The sequence below is a fragment of the Pelobates fuscus genome, chromosome 4 (genome assembly GCF_036172605.1).
Source record: "Pelobates fuscus isolate aPelFus1 chromosome 4, aPelFus1.pri, whole genome shotgun sequence".
NCBI lineage: Eukaryota > Metazoa > Chordata > Amphibia > Anura > Pelobatidae > Pelobates > Pelobates fuscus.
Genome location: NC_086320.1, coordinates 5,024,662 through 5,045,994, shown reverse-complemented (window position 1 = coordinate 5,045,994; position 21,333 = coordinate 5,024,662).

The window sequence follows — 21,333 nt, the reverse complement described above, 5'->3', positions numbered from 1 at the left end:
GCGGACTGACGCAGAGTAAATTAAGTGGAAATCAATCAATAAATTGATTATTTTGTGTATTTGCCCCTGGCCAAATTAAAGAAACAGTGCATGCACGCTCCCTGAAGTAATTCACACCGGAAACACGTTTCAGGTTAATGAAAAACTTGAGGAATGTTTATTAGAGGGGATGGCATGTCCCTTATAAAGCAAAATTACATCATAAGCATTGTCAGAGATAACATGAAATAATGCATCAATAATTGGTTAGGGGTTAAGTGGTTGAATCATTGCTCGTCCTACCGGGTGTGATGTCACTGGCATCTTGCGGTTCTCCCCCAGATTCCAGCTCCATCTTGTTAGTAGGGGAAACTCCCTGGCCCTAGCGGCCATTTTAGGTAAATCAAGTAAATCATATTATGAAATTATAAATGCTGATTAAGAACTATATAAAGTAAATAGACATTTTACTAAGTATAAAAATTAGAGTAATATTTCATGTCCACAACAGTCCCCCCTTAAAATGGCTATTTACTAGGGAGACCACTACAACTGTCCCTAATATGTCCCTACGTGGCTAACCCACTACTTCTCCCACGAGAGACTTCTGCCCGCAGAGACAGACGCTATCCCTATGCTGTCCCTAGATGAATGCAGTTGTCTGTTTGAACTGATGAGACTGGAGGGGTGTGTGTAGTGTGTCACATTCTGTGTCATTGACGTCTTGGTGAACAAACGTGGGAGTTGCGTTATCAATGGTTTGCCCTACTGTCTTCTGTAAGTCTTCTGTATGCAAGGTCATACACAGCAAGTCAGGAAGAGGAAAAGGATTGTCACGGTGAGGACCACCATTCCAATCTGGAACAAGGTTTTATGCCATCCATTCATCCATCCAAACCATCTATCCCATGTATTGGGGACCCCAGAATTCTTCTGTAATTCGTCAGAGAGACTGTCCAATTTCTCTATTGCCATAGTCACCTTCCCATTGGGTCCAGTATTGTCGGGGATAAAGGTGCAACAAGTCAAGGTGTCAGTGAGTATTTTACATACACCCCCTTTTTCTGCTAGAATCATGTCTAGGGCCATCCTATTTTGAAATGTCATTTGGGAGGTAGCTTGCAACTGTTCCGCCAGACCATGTAGGGCATCTCTGGTATAATTAACAAACCGTTGCTGATTGTAGTAAATATAATTAATCCAATTGACATTCTTATTAGCAGTGATTAGTGGAACTAGGGATTCAAACCCCGCTGCTACCTCATCTCTAGCTTTAAATTCGTTAGGCACCCCCTTTGGCACCCCAATGGCATCAATATAAACATGTGGGTCAAAACTCCCGCGGAGGGGGATCTCTCTTTTAACTCGGAAATATGAGTATGGGAAATCAAGTGGGCCTTGGTGATTATCTGAGATGATATGGATGGTGTGACGAGACCAATCTCGCCACATTGCATTGGAGGAGCCTGGTTGCCCGCCTCTTGCCCTGTGACTATGGACCCTGGGAGATTTGGCCCGTTCAATTCAGTATGATAGGAGTTATGTATTTTTGTATCCTTTTGTGTTTTACTGGTAACATGTGCTCAATGGAGTCTGCCTCTATCCCTGGATATAATGGGATTATTTTCCCCATTTTCTCCAGGATAGAGGGCTGTGTAAAACCGTTTTGGGCCAGATAACCATTGTAACGGCTACCCAGGTAGTGAGAGGGTATCAGCCGTTGGAGACGTCCTTTTCCCTGGCAAGTTAGAGGGTATCCTTGCCATCCACAGTTATCTTGGTATTCGCTGGAATCACCATGTAAGGTGTAGACTTTCTACTGAACGGCTGGTCGTTCAGTAGTTCCAGCACGAAGCTACGTTATCCTGGAGGTCTCAGCGGTGTTCGCCTGAATGCGTATCCGTTTTTAGTTCCAGGCGATTGCTGGCAAACACCGCTGTTCGTGCGTAAGATGGCCGCGAACATGTGCAAAGTCCCGAAATGGCGGCCACCTATGCTTAACACAAAGGATTCGTGCTGAACCATGCGAACGGCTGAAATAAAGCCAGCCGGGTGGTCTGGTATTCAGTAGTCTGGTTCGTTCTTTTACAACATCAAATAAACAAATTCTCCTGATTATTCCACATGATTACCAGGTAATCCATTCCAGGGTGGTTATAGTCGTTGTAAAAGGGCTGACATGGTAACAAATATTCCCAGGTACTTGTAAGATTCTGCTACAGAACTGCAGGGCCATAGTCGCAGGGCAGGAGGCTAGCAATAATTCTTCTCCAATGCTCAGTGGCAAATGGCAGTTTGTCACATATCTCCCCTTTGGGGGGAAGACTAACCAGGCACCTGACCTTCTGTCGGTCAGTGCCTCCATTAGTCGATCCACCAACCCACAATAAGCCAGTGCTAGAGCAGCCCCCCCACAACAACACAGTGCAAGAGCAGCCCACCCATGACAAACAATTACTGTATCTGGGTATTTTGCTGTGGTGATGGGGCAACACGCTGTGGGGACTTGAGGGAGGGCAGAGGCCAACTGCATTCTGCCCAGCTGCCAGCTCTTCTGATGGGGTGCTGGGACCATAGTCCGGCTCAGTAGCCAGGGGAACATGGGAGTCAGTGGGGGTTAACATCGCCTCTGTTAACCCTGGGGCCACGTTAGGAGTTAGCTGGGGAGGGGAATTTGTACTTAGCCCCTCCTCCTGTTGTCCCGGTGAGGGTAGTTGGGGATCTGGACAGGCTGTCCAGCATCCCTGTAGGTCAGGCACAGAGACCACGGTCCCATATGCGCCGTCTGGGAGATTGGTGTCTCTCCTTGTCAGGGTAAGCTGCCGCTGGGGAGAGAGGGTGCTGCGCTCCTCTCCCTGAAACACAGGCTGCTGCTGGAGAGGGAGACCGCCTGTCTCCACTCCCGTAACATTGTCCTGCTGCTGGAGAGAGAGACCAACTGCTCCCTGTAGGACACGCTGCTGGGGGGGGAGGACGACACCTTCGGCCCCCTGGACTTCATACTGCTGCTGGAGGGGGAAGGACGGCACCTTCGGCCCCCTGTAACTCACACTGCTGCTGGGGGGGAAGGACGGCACCTTCGCCCCCCTGTAACTCACACTGCCGCTGGGGAGGAAGGACGGCACCTTCAGCTCCCTGGGGTACACACTGCCGCTGGGGAGGAAGGACGGCACCTTCAGCTCCCTGGGACACACACTGCCGCTGGGGAGGAAGGACGACACCTTCAGCTCCCTGGGGTACACACTGCCGCTGGTGAGGAAGGACGGCACCTTCAGCTCCCTGGGGTACACACTGCCGCTGGGGAGGAAGGACGGCACCTTCAGCTCCCTGGGGTACACACTGCCGCTGGGGAGGAAGGACGGCACCTTCAGCTCCCTGGGGTACACACTGCCGCTGGGGAGGAAGGACGACACCTTCAGCTCCCTGGGGTGCACACTGCTGCTGGAGACTGGGTGTCCATATCCTCACCCCCCACAGTTGTCGCTCAAATGCCCTTGCCTCACTGTTCTCAGCATCTAACTGGTGCATTACTTGAGAGACCACCTCGTTTGAAAGGTCTGGGTCATAGCAGACCAACCGCCTCTTTACCTCCTCAAAGTAAGCGTCACCCTCGTAGCGACGTATCCTTTTGAGGTCCTCTTCGCAGGGCTCTATCCATGCCTGCTCCATGCTGTCATAGGTAGGGACGCTGCGCAGAGGCTAGCGTTGCCCTCAATTTGTAACTCTATTCAACACTTGCTCCTTGGATTAAAGGACCATCCCACCGCTGCCACCAATGTAACGGCTACCCAGGTAGTGAGAGGGTATCAGCCGTTGGAGACGTCCTTTTCCCTGGCAAGTTGCTATGTAGTAATGGAGCTCTTAATCCCATCCACAAGATCCAGGGGGAGAGTCAGGTTCAGCTGTAAAAAGACAAGGTAATAATCCAATATAATTCCCTTTCAAGAACGAGACGAGGCTACGTTTTGAAGGGTCAAGCAGAACTGAGTGCTGGTACACCCAGCCTGTTTTTATTACAGTTGTGCACATACAGAACACACCCAGGGGGAGGTATAAAATAACCAATCAAATACATGGTACAACCCCCACATCTCCTCCCCTCAGATAAACATTTAACATAATTAACACACACATAATTTTACCCATGTTCTGGATGTACCCCAAAAACAGGGTTAAAGGGTTCGGGAGTTATGGATCTTTGAAGTTTTGACCGACCGCACAGACTTTCTGGCCGAAAATAGTTCCACAAGTTTTGGCCTTGCGGTCGGTCTCCGTTCGTGCATTAAAACCCCACAAAATCCTTGCCGTCCACAGTTATCTCGGTGTTCGCTGGAATCACCATGTAAGGTGTAGACTTTCTACCAAACGGCTGGTCGTTCGGTAGTTCCAGCACAAAGCTACGTTATCCTGGAGGTCTCAGCGGTGTTCGCCTGATTGCGTATCCGTTTTTAGTTCCAGGCGATTGCTGGCAAACACTGCTGTTCGTGCGTAAGATGGCCGCGAACACGTGCAAAGTCCCGAAATGGCGGCCACCTATGCTTAACACAAAGGATTCGTGCTGAACCATGCGAACGGCTGAAATAAAGCCAGCCGGGTGGTCTGGTATTCGGTAGTCTGGTTCGTTCTTTTACAACATCAAATAAACGAATTCTCCTGATTATTCCACATGAACCAGGTAATCCCTTCCAGGGTGGTTATAGTCTCTGTAAAAGGGCTGACGTGGTAACAAATATTCCCAGGTACTTGTAAGATTCTGCTACAGAACTGCAGGGCCATAGTCGCAGGGCAGGAGGCTAGCAATAATTCTTCTCCAATGCCCAGTGGCAAATGGCAGTTTGTCACAGCCATGCTGCCAGCCAGGCCCCAAGAGATACTTTACTAACTTCTGAACCCCTGGTTTGATTCATGCCATTTTTTGATATGTTGTTCCCCTGAATGGATTGATTGTGAATATATATTTTTATGTGAGTGTGATGTATATTTTAGAAGTTATGAATATGCTGTAAAAACTGTATTTTTCCTGCCTGTGATAAATTACATTAACCCATTGTGTTCAGTGATTATATCACAGGCAGAGGGGAGGATTTTATGTGTTTGTGCTGGATGTATTTTATGTTTTACTGTACGGGATTGGTTACATGTTGTCCCTCCCTGTGGGATGTCCCCTTGCATGGGGACTTGCATAAAAGTCTGTGAGTGTTAATTAAAACAGACCACTGCTTGACCCGCAACACGGAGCCTTGTCTCGTTCTTGGGGGGATTTACTGTATGCTGTTAGAGACTGATTGCCAGGAGTGTAAGCTGATTGTCTGCTTTTCCTGTTCGTCTGCTAGCAGCTATTTGTGAGGTTCCAGTTCGGGAGTTGGAGTGCTATTTTGTATCCAGTTCGGGAGTTTGGTGTTTTGCAGTAGCTGTGCCTGTATTTCTGGAAGGGGAAGATCTCCTAAACGGCGTTTTAACCCCTTTATGCCTGGGGGTGCCGTTACAATTGGTGGCAAGCGGCGGGATCGTTCCCACAGCCAGAAGAACAGCTACAGAAGACACCATTCCGTGGATTTTACAATTTGAGGGCAACGCATGTCTGAGTACAGCGACCCTGACAGCACCAGGATGGAACCAGCAGTGGAGTACAATGAGGGTGCCATGGATGACCGAGATGCAGTTCGCAAAGGCATCTGGTACCAGGCACTGGGTATTGCGGAGTACCAGTGGGGCGAGAGACTTCCCAAGGAAGACCAGCGATTGTAGAAGCGACTAGCCCTGCGGATGCCCTTACTGGGAGAGCAGCCCCTAGAGGAATGGGTGAAGGAATTGGTGCTCCGGGTATGGCAGGAGATATGGCTGGAAGATGCCTACCAGGCGCTCTGGTGGTATGGGGCACAGTACCTGCCCTGGACAGCCGAGCATGACAAGCCAGAGGGAGAGGAGTTTGATGGTCCTGGCTTGTTATGGGAGTCTTTTTCAGAGCTCGAATTTGGGAGCCCTACACAAGCCCGGTTCAGTGATCTCTTGGATTGGAGGGAGAGCAGGCATGACTGGGACGACACTCACGAGATTGAGCAAGACCTGGTCCACCTGGTGACCCGGGAGATGGAGCTAGAACAGGGCTACCAACAGCTGTTTCAATGCACTGAGAAGGCTCAGCAGGAGAGCAGAGTGACAGACCCAGAGCCAGATCCATTCAGCTGGGACGAGAGAGTAAAGTTTTACTGGAAAGAACCCCAGGTGGCCGGTGGAGATGAGACCAAGGTCTCTCCGCAGGTCCTGCAGGGAATTGGGAGCCCAGTCTCCATTCCCCAGCGGCAGTGTGAAGTGCAGGGAGGGGAGAGCAGCGTCCTCCCTCCCCAGCGGCAGGCTGAGTTACAGGGGGCAGAGGCAGGGTCGGATTAACATAGGGGCTGATGGAGCTGCAGCTCCAGGCCCAGGCCCATGGAATAGGCCCATTTAGAAAAAAAACAAAAAAAAACTTTTTTTTTTTTTTTTTTTACACACTACTCTTAGGTTTGCCACCTGACTGGTATTTTACTGGCACAGCCAGTATTTGAGGCTGCCTGGCCGTGCCGTTATTGCAGTAATACCGGCAATACAAATGCAGGTATTTTTCTCAGAATAAATGGAGATTACTCTGCAATACCCGCACCGGCCAGTAGGGGTCACTGTGTGTGGAGAGAGGCAGGGATAGGAAGTTACAGCATAACACTCCCTGCCTCTCTCTACTACTCACTGATCCGTGGGGGAGCAGCTACACAGCACAGAGTCCAGACAGCAGCTTCCAGCCTGCAGAGACAGACTACAGCTCAGGGAAGTGAAGGATGATTGGAAAGGCAGCAGGGACACATGTGGACACTGAGACACTAGGGGACACATGTTGACACTGAGACACTAGGGGACACATGTGGACACTGAGACACTAGGGGACACATGGGGACACAGACACTGGGAGACCTGGAAACACTGAGACACTTGGGGACACTGGGACAAATGGGGATGCTGAGACACATGGGGACGCTGTGAGTCATAGGGACATTGGGAGACACCGTGTCCCCATTTCTCCCAGTATCCCCATGTCCCCCATCCAGTGTCGCTAGTGTCTCAGTGTCCCCAAGTCTCCCAGTGTCTGTGTCCCATGTCTCTCAGTGTGCCTAGTGTCCCAGTGTCCCTATATGTCCCAGTGTCCCCATGTCTATGTCCACAACTGACCCCATGTCTCCGAGTGTCCCCAAGTGTCTGTCTCCCAGCCAGTGTCCAATAGTCTCCAAGTGTCTGTGTCCCTAGTGTCTTAGTGTCCCCAAATGTTTCAGTGTCCCCATGTCTCCCAGTGTCTGTGTTCCTAGTGTCACAGTGTGCCTAGTGTCCCCATGTCTACCAGTGTCCCTATATGTCCCAGTGTCCCCATGTCTATGTCCACAACTGTTCCCATGTCTCCCAGTGTCCCCAAGTGTCTGTCTCCCAGCCAGTGTCCCCAGTGTCCCCTAGTCTCCCAGTGCCCCCTAGTCTCCCAGTGTCTGTGTTCCCATGTCTCTGTGTCCCTAGTGTCTTAGTGTCCCCAAATGTGTCTGTGTCCCTAGTGTCCCATTTCTCCCAGTTTCCCTAAATGTCTCCCAGTGTCCCCATGTTTCACTGTGTCCCCAGTATCCTAGTGACATGGGGACACACTGAGACATTGGGACACTGGGAGAAATGGGGACACTGAGACACTGGGAGACTAGGGGACTGGGCAACATGGGGACACTGACACTGTGATACATAGGGACACCGAGACACTGGGTGACTTGCGAGACTGAGACACTGGGAGCAATCCATCTATACAGCAGAATCAAACTGCGAGTAGTTTGTTGGTGATTTTACAGAATTTTCTCTGATGTCACTCCTTGTGATTATACAAATGATTAAATCTGGTATTTTTTTCCAAGAAAGGTGGCAACCCCAACTACTCTTCACATACTCTTGCTTAAAGGGACACCAGAGTCACCTGAACAACTTTAGCTTAATGAAGCAGTTTTGGTGTATAGAACATGCCCCTGCAGCCTCACTGCTCAATCCTCTGCCATTTAGGAGTTAAATCCCTTTGTTTATGAACCCTAGTCACACCTCCCTGCATGTGACTTGCACAGCCTCCCATAAACACTTCCTGTAAAGAGAGCCCTATTTAGACTTTCTTTATTGCAAGTTCTGTTTAATTAAGATTTTCTCATCCCCTGCTATGTTAATAGCTTGCTAGACCATGCAAGAGCCTCCTGTATCAGATTAAAGTTCAATTTAGAGATTGACATACAATTATTTAAGGTAAATTACATCTGTTTGAAAGGGAAACCAGTTTTTTTTTTCATGCAGGCTATCTCAATCATAGCCAGGGGAGGTGTGGCTAGGGTTGCTGTAGCGAAAGCCACTTCGCCACTGTGTTTTGGAGGGGGCTGCTTGCCCGCCTCTTACCCTGTGACTACGGTCCCTGGGCGATTTGGCCCTTTATGCCCGGTAGTTGGGCATACTGTGTGTTATTGGGCTGCCCCAGGATTATGGGCCCTCTCATCAGCCCATACGAAACTTAAACCCCATGGCGTTTGAACTGTGTTTGTGGCATCTGAGCGCTGTTTGGATATGTTGAGCGCTCAGATCCAAGCCATCTGGGGATGGGTTGAATGTGGGGGTTCTGTTTAGTATAACAGGAGTTATGTATTTTTATGTCTTTTGGTGATTGCTGGTAACATGTGCTTAATGGAGGCTGTGTTTGTCCCTGGATATAATTAAATCAGCTTCTCCATTGTCTCCAGGATAGAGGATTCTGTGGAACTAGTTTGAGCTGGAAAAAAACCATGCTTCCAGAAGGTCAAATGCACATTTGTACTAACTTTTGAACCCCTGGTCCAATTCGTATGGTTTTTGAGTATGTTGTTCCCCCGAATGGATTGATTGTGTATATGTATTTTTATGCGAATGTGATGTATATTTTGGGAGTTATGAATGTTGTGTAAAAACTGTATTTTCCCTACCTATGATAATTGTATTTTCCTGTGTGTACAGATAATTAGTTTACAGGTAGAGGGGAGGGCTATGTGTGGGATGTAACTATTGTGTGATTGGTTAATGTACGTTACTGTGTGTGTCCCTCCCCTTCATGGGAGCACCTAATAAAAAGGGCTGCAAGCTAGCAGCCAGAGAGTTCTATTTTTACCCTCAACTTGAGTCCTGTCTCTTATTGGGGGAATCTGCTACAAGGGATTGCTATGCTAGGCATATTCCCTTGCTATAATCACTGAGCTCTTGTAAGAGCTTGTTCCTGCTTCGTTCTGAAGGGAGATATCTGCAGCCTGCGGTGCTTATGGTGTCTGGTGGAGTGCTTGGAGTCCTCTGGAAGCACTAGGAGCATCCATCAACGGAGGGTACTCGGTCGGAGTACACGGAGCTCCGTTACATTGGTGGCAGCGGTGGGATGGCGTCCTAGCGCCAGGAGCAGCACCCCAACAGCACTGGTATCGTATGAAAGAGTATTGAGGGCAACGCTAGCCTCTGCACAGCATCCCTACTTACAGCAACATGGAGCAAGCAAGACCCTGGAAAGCAGCCAGTGAATCGCAAATCCGCCTGACACAGCGCTGGGAGGGTGCTGATTTCATGAAGGTAGTAAAGGAGCGGCTGGTCTTGTATGGCCCAAACCCTTCAAATGAGTTGGTCCATGAAGTGGTGCGCCAGTTGAATGCTGAGAACCAAGCAGCATGGGACTTTGAGTATCAATTGTGGAGTTTGGGGGTATGGACACCCCGTCTCCAGCGACAGAGTGAGTTACAGGGAGCGGAGAGCATAGACCTCCCTCCCCAGCGGCAGCCTGAGTTACAGGGAGAGGAGAGCAGCGACCTCCCTCCCCAGCGGCAGTGCACCGTGCAGAGAGAAGAGACAACCGGTCTCCTTCCCCAACCCCAACCAGAGATACCCGAGGCAGCAGGCCTCATAGACTGGTCCTGGGAGGACCCCCAGCAGGCAGGTGGAGATGGGACCGCAGTCTCTCTACCGGCCCTACAGGGATGCTGGGCAGGCGGCCCAGATCCCCAGCGACAGACCCAGCTACAGGGAGGGGAGAGCATCGACCTCCCTCCCCAGCCGGAGTGTGCCTTCCAGGGAGAGGAGACAACCGGTCTCTCTCCCCAGCCGCAGCATGTTCCACAGGGAGCGGAGAGCATCGACCTCCCTCCCCAACGGCCGCAGGAGTATCAGGAGGAGGAGGTAAGCCAATCTCCCCTTCCCCAGCTAACTCCTAACTTGGGCCCAGGGTTAACAGTGGAGATGTTAACCCCCACTGACCCCCACGTTCCCTTTGCCACCGGGCAGGACTATGCCCCAATTTCCTCAGCAGAAGAGCTGGCATCAGGACAGAGCGCCGCTGGCCTCTGCCCTACAGACCCCCTTGTTACAGGACTGGCCTACAAACCCCTCACCCCAGCAGAAGCGCTGGCACCAGGGCAGAGTGCCGCTAGCCTCTGCCCCCAAGTACCACCAGCTATTTGCCCAGCTGCACCAGGAAGGCCGAGGATGCTACACTTTCATCCTACAACCTGGAACCTACAGGCCAGTACTACTTATTGTGGGGGGGCTACTTTGCTGCTAATGTTTATTTGTGGGTGGGCTGCGAGACTAACTTAGGCACTGACCGACAGAAGGTCAGGTGCCTGGTTAGTCTCCCTCCAAAAGGGGAGATATGTTACAAATGGCTATTTGTAACTGGCCCTTTAACCCCTTAAGGACCAAACTTCTGGAATAAAATGGAATAATGACGTGTCACACACGTCATGTGTCCTTAAGGGGTTAAATGGAAAATTGCCCTGCTTCCCTTTATTGTGGAGAAGCCTATTTGCCAGCCTCCTGCCTCATGACTATGGCCCCTGGAAGATTGTGCCCCTGAAAATGTATTAACTTTTATTGGGTGTGTATGGCCCTTTAAGAACCGTCTGGGGGACATATTGGGACTTTGCTGAACAATGCCCCTTTAAGACTATGTCCCCAGACCTGTAAAATAACTTGCCCCTGGCTCTCTCCCACTTGGTTCAGTAAATAGGGCTTACTGAACCAAGTACCACACAGGCGGACCACCCAGAAGTTAAAGTGTGCAGGCAATTTACCTCCCAGGCTGTGAGGTTACTGCAGGTTAATTGCACGTGGCGGCGGCCATCTTGGTTCATTCGAATGCGGTCAGCGGTGTATGCTAAAGATTCTGTGGAACTAAAATCTGCTACACATTTTGCCGAACACCGCTGACCCTTACCTTCTCCTACACTTCCTTTTTCAGCTCCAGAGACTAAGTCCCGTTCGAAATCTATGGAACTGTTTTGGGCAGGAAAATGTGCTTGCGGTCGGTCATAAAGGGACCTCCAGCTAACTTTTGATCCACTGGAGGGATTTGCCTGATTTTTGGAAGTGTTTATGTTTGATGTATGCTGAGTCTGAATATGTAATTTTTATGGAGATTTTTTGTTTTGTTTTATGGAGATGATGTAGAATTATTAAAAAAATCTTTATTGCACCTGTATTGAATTATTGTACTAACTCCATTTTAACTTCATATTATGACAAATCCTCCATTTTAACTACACTACATGACAGAATTTCCTAACAGCATTTAGTATAATGAATAGAGACTGTATATTCTAGAAAGACATGACTAACCCCGGAATTATTGAATCTCCTGTAACATGCAACAAAGTATAGCCAAGGCCATGGGAAGCTGGCCTAATGAAATGTTCTATTCATAAAAAGAACCCTGCACTTGACCACGAGTCTGACATCACTAACTACCCAAAATGACGCTCAAGCCCCCCTTCCCAGCCTCGTGCTGGGTAAGATGGCGCTTGAGCCATCTGTCCACAGCCGTGTCCAGAACAATACCACCTCCCGGTGGGAGGACACCTAGCTAACCACTTAGTTCTTGAGCCAATTAATATTATTGATGGGTGGACATTGACATAGCCACTTAACACTTAATCCAATTAATGATGTTTATTTCCTGATATCTTGATAGTCAATGATGATGTAATTTTGCTCTTATAAGGGTCTGCGAGCCCGCTTTTCATCAGATGCTATTAAATTTTCTCGAAGTTATTTTAACCTGAACTCCGTGTGTCAGTGTGAATTTACTTCTGCGTATACGCAATTTAATCATCTCAGATTTGGACAGGAACAGATAGATATTTAAACACATTTGTTTATTTCTAAATTAATCTACATCAGAGATAGTTTTAAAGCTACAGTGTATGTGTGAAAACTGTATTTTTACTGTATGTAATAATTGGTTTAACTGTTTATCTGAGGGGAGGGGATGTGTGGGTTGCACCAGATGTGTGATTGGTGATTTTATGCCTCCCCCTGGGAGTGTCCTGTTTGCATGTAACCTCAATAAAAGCCAGGCTGGGTGTTCCAGCACCTGAGACCTCATCTGACCCTCTAACTTGTAGCCTTGACTCATGTTTGTAGGGGACAGCTATAATCACTACAGGGATTGCTATGCTCTTCATACTCCCTTAGCTACTGAGCTCTTGTAAGAGCTCTTGTTCCTGATCCTACTTCGCTCTACAGAAGGAAGAGGTTCGCCTATTGGAACCTGGAGCCTGGTCGTAGGTCCAGGGCGCAGAGCAGACGGCGAGATACCAGCCCAGCAGCGGTGGTTCATGGAGTTCGCAGTGCTTATGGTGGCTACGGTGCTGATGGTCCTTTGGTGAGCGCTAGGAGCATCCTTTTCTACGGTCCAACTTCCAGCCAGCCTGGAGGCAACCGTAACAGTTGCATAAACAGAAACAAAGTGATTTAACTCCTAAATGACAGTGAATTGAGCAGTGAAATTGCAGGGGAATGATCTATACACTAAAACTGCTTTATTTAGCTAAAGTCATTTAGGTGACTATAGTGTTCCTTTAACCCCTTAAGGACACATGACATGATTCCCTTTTATTCCAGAAGTTTGGTCCTTAAGGGGTTAAAGGAGCACTATAGGGTCAGGAACACAATCATGTATTTCTGACCCTATTGTGTTAAAACCACCACCCTGGCCCCTTCTTGCCTCCCTAAGTATAGTAAATATAACTTGTATTCAAGTCTGCAGCTGCTGGCTCTGCCTCTGAACTGACTGTCTGCTGACATCATCAGAAGTGGTGGTCTGAGCAAATTACAATACTTCCCCATAGGATTGGCTGAGACTGTCAACTAGGCAGATCAGGGGCAGAGCCAGCACCAACATAGCCCTGGCCAATCAGCATCTCCTCATGAAGATAAATTGAATCAATGCATCTCTATGAGGAAAGTTCAGTGTCTGCATGTAGAGGGTGGAGACACTGAATGGCAGTGCTGCACACTAGGCAGTACTGATACCGGAGAAACTGACGGAAGCCAAGCACAGAGAGATGGACACAGGTTTCTTCAGGAAGGAAGAGATTCTTTATTCGGTTCACCGATCGGGACTTAGAGGGACTAATGTCAACAAAATACAAGAAGTTCTGAGCCCCGGACAATAGTGTAGGCTCCTTATATAAGCATGTAACTCCACCCATAAGTAGCTCCACCCACACATTCTCTTACCCAATCAATCGAATAAGAACTAACTTCCGGTTTGACCGCATGGCTTGCCCAGCACAATGGAGGAGGGGAATACTACATCCGGTATTCTCGCACATGCTCCGTGTAGCGGATTGGTACCGGGCTGTCCTACAACATGTATGGGGATAATTGTATTTGGTCATATTGCTAGTTTAATGTGTGTGAACATGCATAGAAATCATTGTATCCGGGTATATTGGCAGTTGAATGTGTGTAAAGTACTGTATTCCTCTGGTTGTTCGGTAGAATCATTCGAATGAAACAAGGGAATGAAACTACCGAACAACCAGACCACCCTGTGTAAAGTGTGCCTTCAATTACCGTTTGCAACAATGTTGCAAACGGGTAATTACCTATTCGTGCAGTGTGGTCTTTGTCCTCTGGGTGGCCGCCATTCGGGATACGAACACGTGGCGGCGGCCATCTTAAACTACCGAACAGCGGTGTTTTGCCGTCGAGTGTCTGGAACTAAAATCGGACACTTGACTAGGCAAACACCGCTGAGACCTCCATACTTCCAGAAATTCGTATAGAAACTACCGAATGACCCGCCGTTCGGTAGAAAGAAACTCACGAACTAGGGGATTCATCCGAATTCCCCTTAGTCTCTATAACCCAGGCAATTCGTCTGTTTCTTTCCCTTTTCTGTGACCGACCGCAGGGCCAAAATGCATGGAACTGTTTTCGGATACTTTACCCATGCGGTCGGTCAAATCTTTGGAACCCCATATCTCACGAACCGTTTATCCGAATGGGCTGATTTTAAAATATGTTGTTCCTCCAGACTAGGGCTATCTGGAGATATTGGATTTGTGGATGTACCCCAAGTATTTAGGGTACATCCAAAACTTGGGTAAAACTATGTACATGATAAGGGGATTGTGATGCTAGAGGAGGGGAGGAGATGTGTGGGAGGTTACTGTTCACAGATTGGATAATGTCTTAAGTGATAGAACCTCCTCCCTTGCATGGGAGAGGGCTTTATAAGGAACTGTGGAATAAAGCTTGTCAGTTCTACTCCTGAAACTGTGTGTCGTCCAGTTATTGGGATTGCGATGGGGATATTGCTGTATTACTCTACCTGCTAGAAACCTTGCCTGTGGACTTATCATCACCTTGTTCCGGAGCCTCACTGGGATCTCTAGTGGAGAATAGCTGTGAAAGATCGGCTCTCCGCTACACTCCGTACACTACCGATCGTATCTTGCCACGTGCAACCAACCGACCGATACACCAGTATATGCACGTACACATGCCACGTGGTAATCTCGGCGTACTAAATTTATTTTTACCGAGATTCCACCACATTCCCCCCTTTGATGCCTTTGATATTTTCACAATTACGGAGGCATCACTTAACCTTAGTTTGCATATACCTCAGGTTGCCATGAACCAGACCAGACTTTGCGACTAATGACATGAATCCCTCAACATTCCTCTTCCTGCACTAGTTCTCCCTGATTTAGAGCCTCATATATATATATGGCCATTATCTGTGCAGCAGCCTTTCTTTCTGCTATATTTTCTATAATGCCCTGCACAGACCTAACTACCAAAGGAACAAGACATGGTAGGAGAAGACACAGCATTAAGATTAGCATGACTCCACCTACCAATGCCTTAAGTCCTCCAAACTGCTCATACCAATTACCAAACCAACTACTTGGATTATACCCTTTCCATACCTGAGTAGGCACATGCGCTAGTTTAACCATATGGCTAGTAAGCTCAGCTATTGCTTGCCCTTCATCACTATTTGAAGACAGCAATTGCTTAGGTTAAACTTCCCACATACACCTCCCTCTACTGCCAATAGATAATCCAAAGCTAATCTATTTTGGTAAACGGCTGTCCTCATCCTAGTATTATGCTTCGCTAGGAGATTGAGCGCTTGTGATGTCTCATTGGTAATTATCTCAACCACTGCCTGTAACCTTATAATGCGGTTGAGCATATATATTGGGGTTCTATATCCGAAAGTACCATCTTCTGCCCAAGTGGCTGGCCCATAAAAATCTATGATACGCTGGGGAGGCCATTCATTATCTTCCCATGTACCTATCTCTAGGGGTCCCCTTTTCTTCCTATGATTCACATCATATACTTTAACTCCCAAAGTCTCTCCTGTTTCAATAGGCAACAAGAAGAAGGATGGTTTGAGCATACCTAACACACATGCCCCTTCCCAGTCCTGTGGTAACTCCGAATAGGCCTTCTTACCACAGATCCAGTACAAATTTGCTGGGGCTTTCCAACTAGATGTGATAGATCAAACCACACATGCTTTAAATTGGCATAACTTGCAAACGGGTTAGGTGGTTCTGAGACATTTGAAGCCGACCACCAGGTTGTATTCTTTGTATTATCATCATAAGCTTTTTGCCCTAGACAAGTTAGTTCTCCTACAGATGTGTTAAACATTATTCCTTTTCTTGCTATGCAAACATAACCTATGATGGAGGGCTTTAATCGCCACTCAGATTTACCTCTAACACTCATTTGATAATCGGCTTGAAAAGATATTATTTGTTCAATTGTCTCAGAACCGGACATTACCTCCTTTGCTTCCCAGGGCCATTGGTCTCCCATGTTAGTACCTCCACATACATAGCAGTTGGTCACATTAAGACTACCAGCAATACTTTCAGCTAAATCTATAAACAGGTTTTTAGCATTATGGGGGATCTTATTTTCTACACTCATCTCTTCATAAAAAGAATGGAAAACCTGATGAGTTTGGGATGCTACGGTATCGGTCTCTATCCCTATAAATAATATTGTCCCAGGATCTAAACCCGTCCCATATATCTGGAACCAAACCTATCTAAAAATTGTTCAGGATTATTAATAAGTATATGGACTGGGTTACACTCCATAGACTTACAATACGGTTTGGTAGGCAACTTAGTAACAATCATATCCTTATCTACTGTCTGTCCCCAAGTTGCCCACCCCACACAAGACCAATATGGGCAATAATTATAATCCCTATCTGGGCATTTTGAACTTACATACTTATTTTTACTACTGGGACAAATATACTTATCGTTAGACCCATACGTCCTCTCCCATTTAAGATCCCCACATACATTCCACGGCTTTCTACCACTTGATATCGCCTTACATGCATCAAATCGCAGAACACCCGAAGAATGTACGGTTTCTAATACTGTTTTATTTATTAGGGTCCCCTGTGGATCTCCATTCCGGAGGGTCAACCAAATTGTACGGGGTTGATACTCTGGATTGAAGCACTTAGGTTCTCCTACTCCTAAATGGCATACACTATATTCTATATCTACACCTAGACACATATCCTTTACACTCATATTGTGAATGCCAAATTAGGGTCTGGGAAATATGATTTCCTGTTATAGTAGTCTTAATGCAAATCTCACAGATAGGTGTGTCGGTACCTCTACCTTCCTGAATATTTAAAAACACAAAAATACACATTATCAAAAACACTTCTTTCGACGTCTTCATCCTCAGTCTTTGTCCGTGCGATGGCACCTCAGCTTCCAGGCTGTAAGGGCTGCAAGGAATGGAGTTCTGCTATTCCCTTCACAGAGGTTCCTTCGAGACACCCTGGCTATGACACGTGGGTAAGTGGTCAGGCTTTATTATGGCCGTCAAAACACTCACTTATTGATCTCTTTAAACACACTTGTAATCCCAATATCTCCTCGTCACTCCGACTGAGTCGTGCGCTTTAACCGGATCTTGCAGGGATTCTCTGGATCTGGTGTAGCTTGCCAAGAATCTACTGCTGCTAGTTTAACCCTGGAGTTATGAATCCACGGAGTCACTTCAGCCACCTTTATTGCTGCAGGGGTAGACAAAAGAACAACATAAGGACCCCTCCACTTAGGCCCCAACGGTATACTGTTCCACTCTTTAATCCACACTTGATCTCCTGGATGATAGCTATGAACAGGGGGGTAAATATTCACAGGTAATCTATCTTGTACCCATTTCTGTACCTCCTCCATAGTTTTACCCAACTCTACAACCTGCTGCCGGGTAATTCCTTCTCCCAACTGACTCAAATCCCCCCTTAAGTTACCAAGTACGGGAGGTGGACGCCCATACATGATTTCAAAAGGTGAGAGACCCATCCTTCTGGTAGGTGTACTACGAATACGTAACAGAGCTATAGGCAAAAGAACATTCCACTTAAGCTGAGTCTCTTGACACATCTTTGCCAACTGGTTCTTAATAGTTCTATTCATTCTTTCTACTTTACCAGAGCTCTGAGGTCTATATGCCATATGAAGCTTCCACTTAATACCAAGCATATGAGTCAGTTGTTGTAGGCACTGATGAACAAAGGCTGGACCATTATCCGATCCTATAGAGCATGGTAGTCCATATCGGGGTATTATTTCTCGTAACAGGAATCATACAACTTCTCCTGCTTTCTCTGTACGAGTAGGACATGCTTCTACCCAGCCTGAATAGGTACACACAACTACTAGTAGGTAGCGATGTCCACCGGATTTAGGCATTACTGTATAGTCTATTTGAAGATCGGACATAGGGAGTCCCCCCATATACTGGACTCCCGGTGGTTTCACTGGTCCTTGCCTTGCGTTGTTCTTAGCACATATTACACATCTTCGTACAATGGCTTGAGTCAAGTTGGACAATCTTGGTATGTAGAAATGTTTTCTGAGAGATTCTTCCATACTATCTCTTCCAGAATGTGTCCCGTTGTGATAGTTCTGGACAATTTCTACAGCTAGTGATGCTGGAATAACTATTCTTCCATCTTCTAACTGATACCATTTGTTCTCCAGGTACTTCCCAGCTTCAGTCTTTAACCACTCTTCTTCTTGAGCTGTATAAACTGGAGTCCATTGAGACAGTGGAGTCGGTATAAGTGCAGCTATATGTTCCACATATTCCTGTCTTCCTGATTCAGCGGCACGCTTAGCTGCATTATCTGCCATCCGATTTCCTTTGGTTACATCACCATCTCCTTTCAGATGCGCCCGACAATGTATAATACCAACTTCTTTCGGTTCCCACACGGCTTCCAGTAGTTGTAATATTTCAGCTGCGTACTTAATTTCTTTACCCTCTGAATTCAATAGTCCTCTTTCTTTATACAAAGCTCCGTGGGCATGAGTGGTTAAAAACGCATACTTGGAGTCCGTGTAGATGTTCACTCTTAAACCTTCAGCCAATTGTAACGCTCGTGTTAGTGCAATTAGTTCTGCCTTCTGTGCCGATGTTCCTTTTGACAATGGCCGAGCTTCTATCACCTTGTCTATGGTTGTTACTGCATATCCTGCATAACGAATCCCTTCTTTCACATAACTACTGCCGTCCGTATAGTACTGGACATCAGGGTTCTGGATGGGAAAGTCACGAAGAAAATACTTCATCCATCACCTCCAGGCAATCATGTTGACTTTCAGTAGGTTGTGGCAAAAGGGTAGCTGGATTTAAGGTGTTAACAGTCTCTAAATGCCTCTAAAAGGGGGAGCCTGACCGGAAGCTAGATATGGCGCCAAATCTGGGTATGTGGAGTTAACGGAAGCAGGTATCGGAAGGGGAGGGTTTGAAACAAGAGGGCTGGGCTCTGAGCTAGAGGAGGAAGTAGGTGGGGGCAACGGGGCAAGGGGAGGAGCGTTTCCAGCAGCACCTCCTCTTCCTCTTCCGGTGGAGGAGGAGTAAGGGGGCGGCATAGGGATCTCAGACTCAGGGGGCGTGTCCAAAATGGGTGTAATTACGGCCTTAGTGGACAAGCGAGTCCTGGCCACCATGAGGCGACATTGTTCCTCGTGGCATACTCGGATCCATTTTGGCGAGTCTTTTACGGCCTGCCTCCAACAATCAATATAGGGAAACTGGCCGTAAAGTTCAGGCCTACCTGATACAGCCACGTGTACACGCTGTACCAGATTAGGATCCAAACTGCCACGTGGTGGCCATGCGGCAACCAAAGTAGGCCATTCCCTACTACACAATGTAATCAAGCGTGCTGGAGACATCTTTACCCCAAAATCACATACTGTATATCCCTTTTTAAAATTCTTTATCATACATCCTAAGGGATCCAAAATCGTCGAATCTGACGCGCCCATACTTAACAATGGAGCGTTGTTTCCAGAAACTATACAAACACTCTACCAACGGTCACACCCGTTCCCTCGGCAACAGCACCACGTGGTATAGTTACTAAGTGAAACGCACACAACAAAACACTCAGGGAATTCCCGTACACACACAGCTGTTACACCAGTCACTAAGTAACTAATACTGTGCCCTTTAGCGAAACTATACGGTCACCCACGCTATAATTCCCTATATTTGAATTACCCGTCTATAACATACCCCAGTAACATCGTCTTTACAAACAGTAGTTACAGTACGGTTAGCATAGGTTAAAGTACAATTTAAAGGCACAGTACAATTAGTAGTGGTTATGGTGTTAAACATGCAACATAGACGACAATTATTAGTACTTATTTACAGTGTCAGTAATTATACATGGTTATGGTACCGTGCGCTATAATACAATTACACACTATTCACACTCTCGCTAGACGGCAGAGCTCACGCTATCTAGCAAGATATACACGCTACTACAACAATCTTTAACACATATACAATTCCCAACTAATCTATTGGCCAGTACCTTGATGGACTACCTAAAACTATCTACATACGTTTTGGTTAGCCACACTGCCCAAGCACCACATATAGCGAACTAGAGGGCGGAATTTACAACAGTACCCTCTTAGTCTATCTACTCTATCAATAGTCTAGTGGGTTCCAAATTTACACGCCTTCCCACCGAATTTACACAGGCGCCGCTTAGTCTCCCGGTCCCTCCGACCTAGCGAACGAAATATACACCCTAGAACGCTAGTCTAGACAAGACACCGGTGTCCGGCTAGGGCTATTTACACCAGAACCCCACCTGACTCCAAACCAAAATTAAACGGGCTGACTACAGGGCGTTTAATTGAGCGGTGCGCCTTCGCTCCTTCCCTCCACTGGAGGGGGCAGATTCCAAATAACCCCTTATGGGCCTACCGCACAATCGGTATCCAATACCCCTAGTGGGTCCGCCGTCTAAAACAGCGATCGTCTTACCTCCCCGTTCCTGAACCTGAGTTCACACTCATCGACGGGGACACCCCAGCACTTACTACGTAGAGGCCGATGATCTCCTGGACAACAAACCAGTGGCGCCGAGACGAAGGGAGGTCCACGCAGAAATTCAGGGGTGCTGCCGTAGAGAACGTGGGCAAAGATAGACCGTCTCACGCCTCTGCTTCTCAGCTACCGTTGAACGATGAGCTTCCCGGCCAATGCACCAAATGATACCGGAGAAACTGACGGAAGCCAAGCACAGAGAGATGGACACAGGTTTCTTCAGGAAGGAAGAGATTCTTTATTCGGTTCACCGATCGGGACTTAGAGGGACTAATGTCAACAAAATACAAGAAGTTCTGAGCCCCGGACAATAGTGTAGGCTCCTTATATAAGCATGTAACTCCACCCATAAGTAGCTCCACCCACACATTCTCTTACCCAATCAATCGAATAAGAACTAACTTCCGGTTTGACCGCATGGCTTGCCCAGCACAATGGAGGAGGGGAATACTACATCCGGTATTCTCGCACATGCTCCGTACACTACTGATTGTATCTTTGCCACGTGCAACCAACCGACCGATACACCAGTATATGCACGTACACATGCCACGTGGTAATCTCGGCCTACTAAATTTATTTTTACCGAGATTCCACCACAGTACTGCC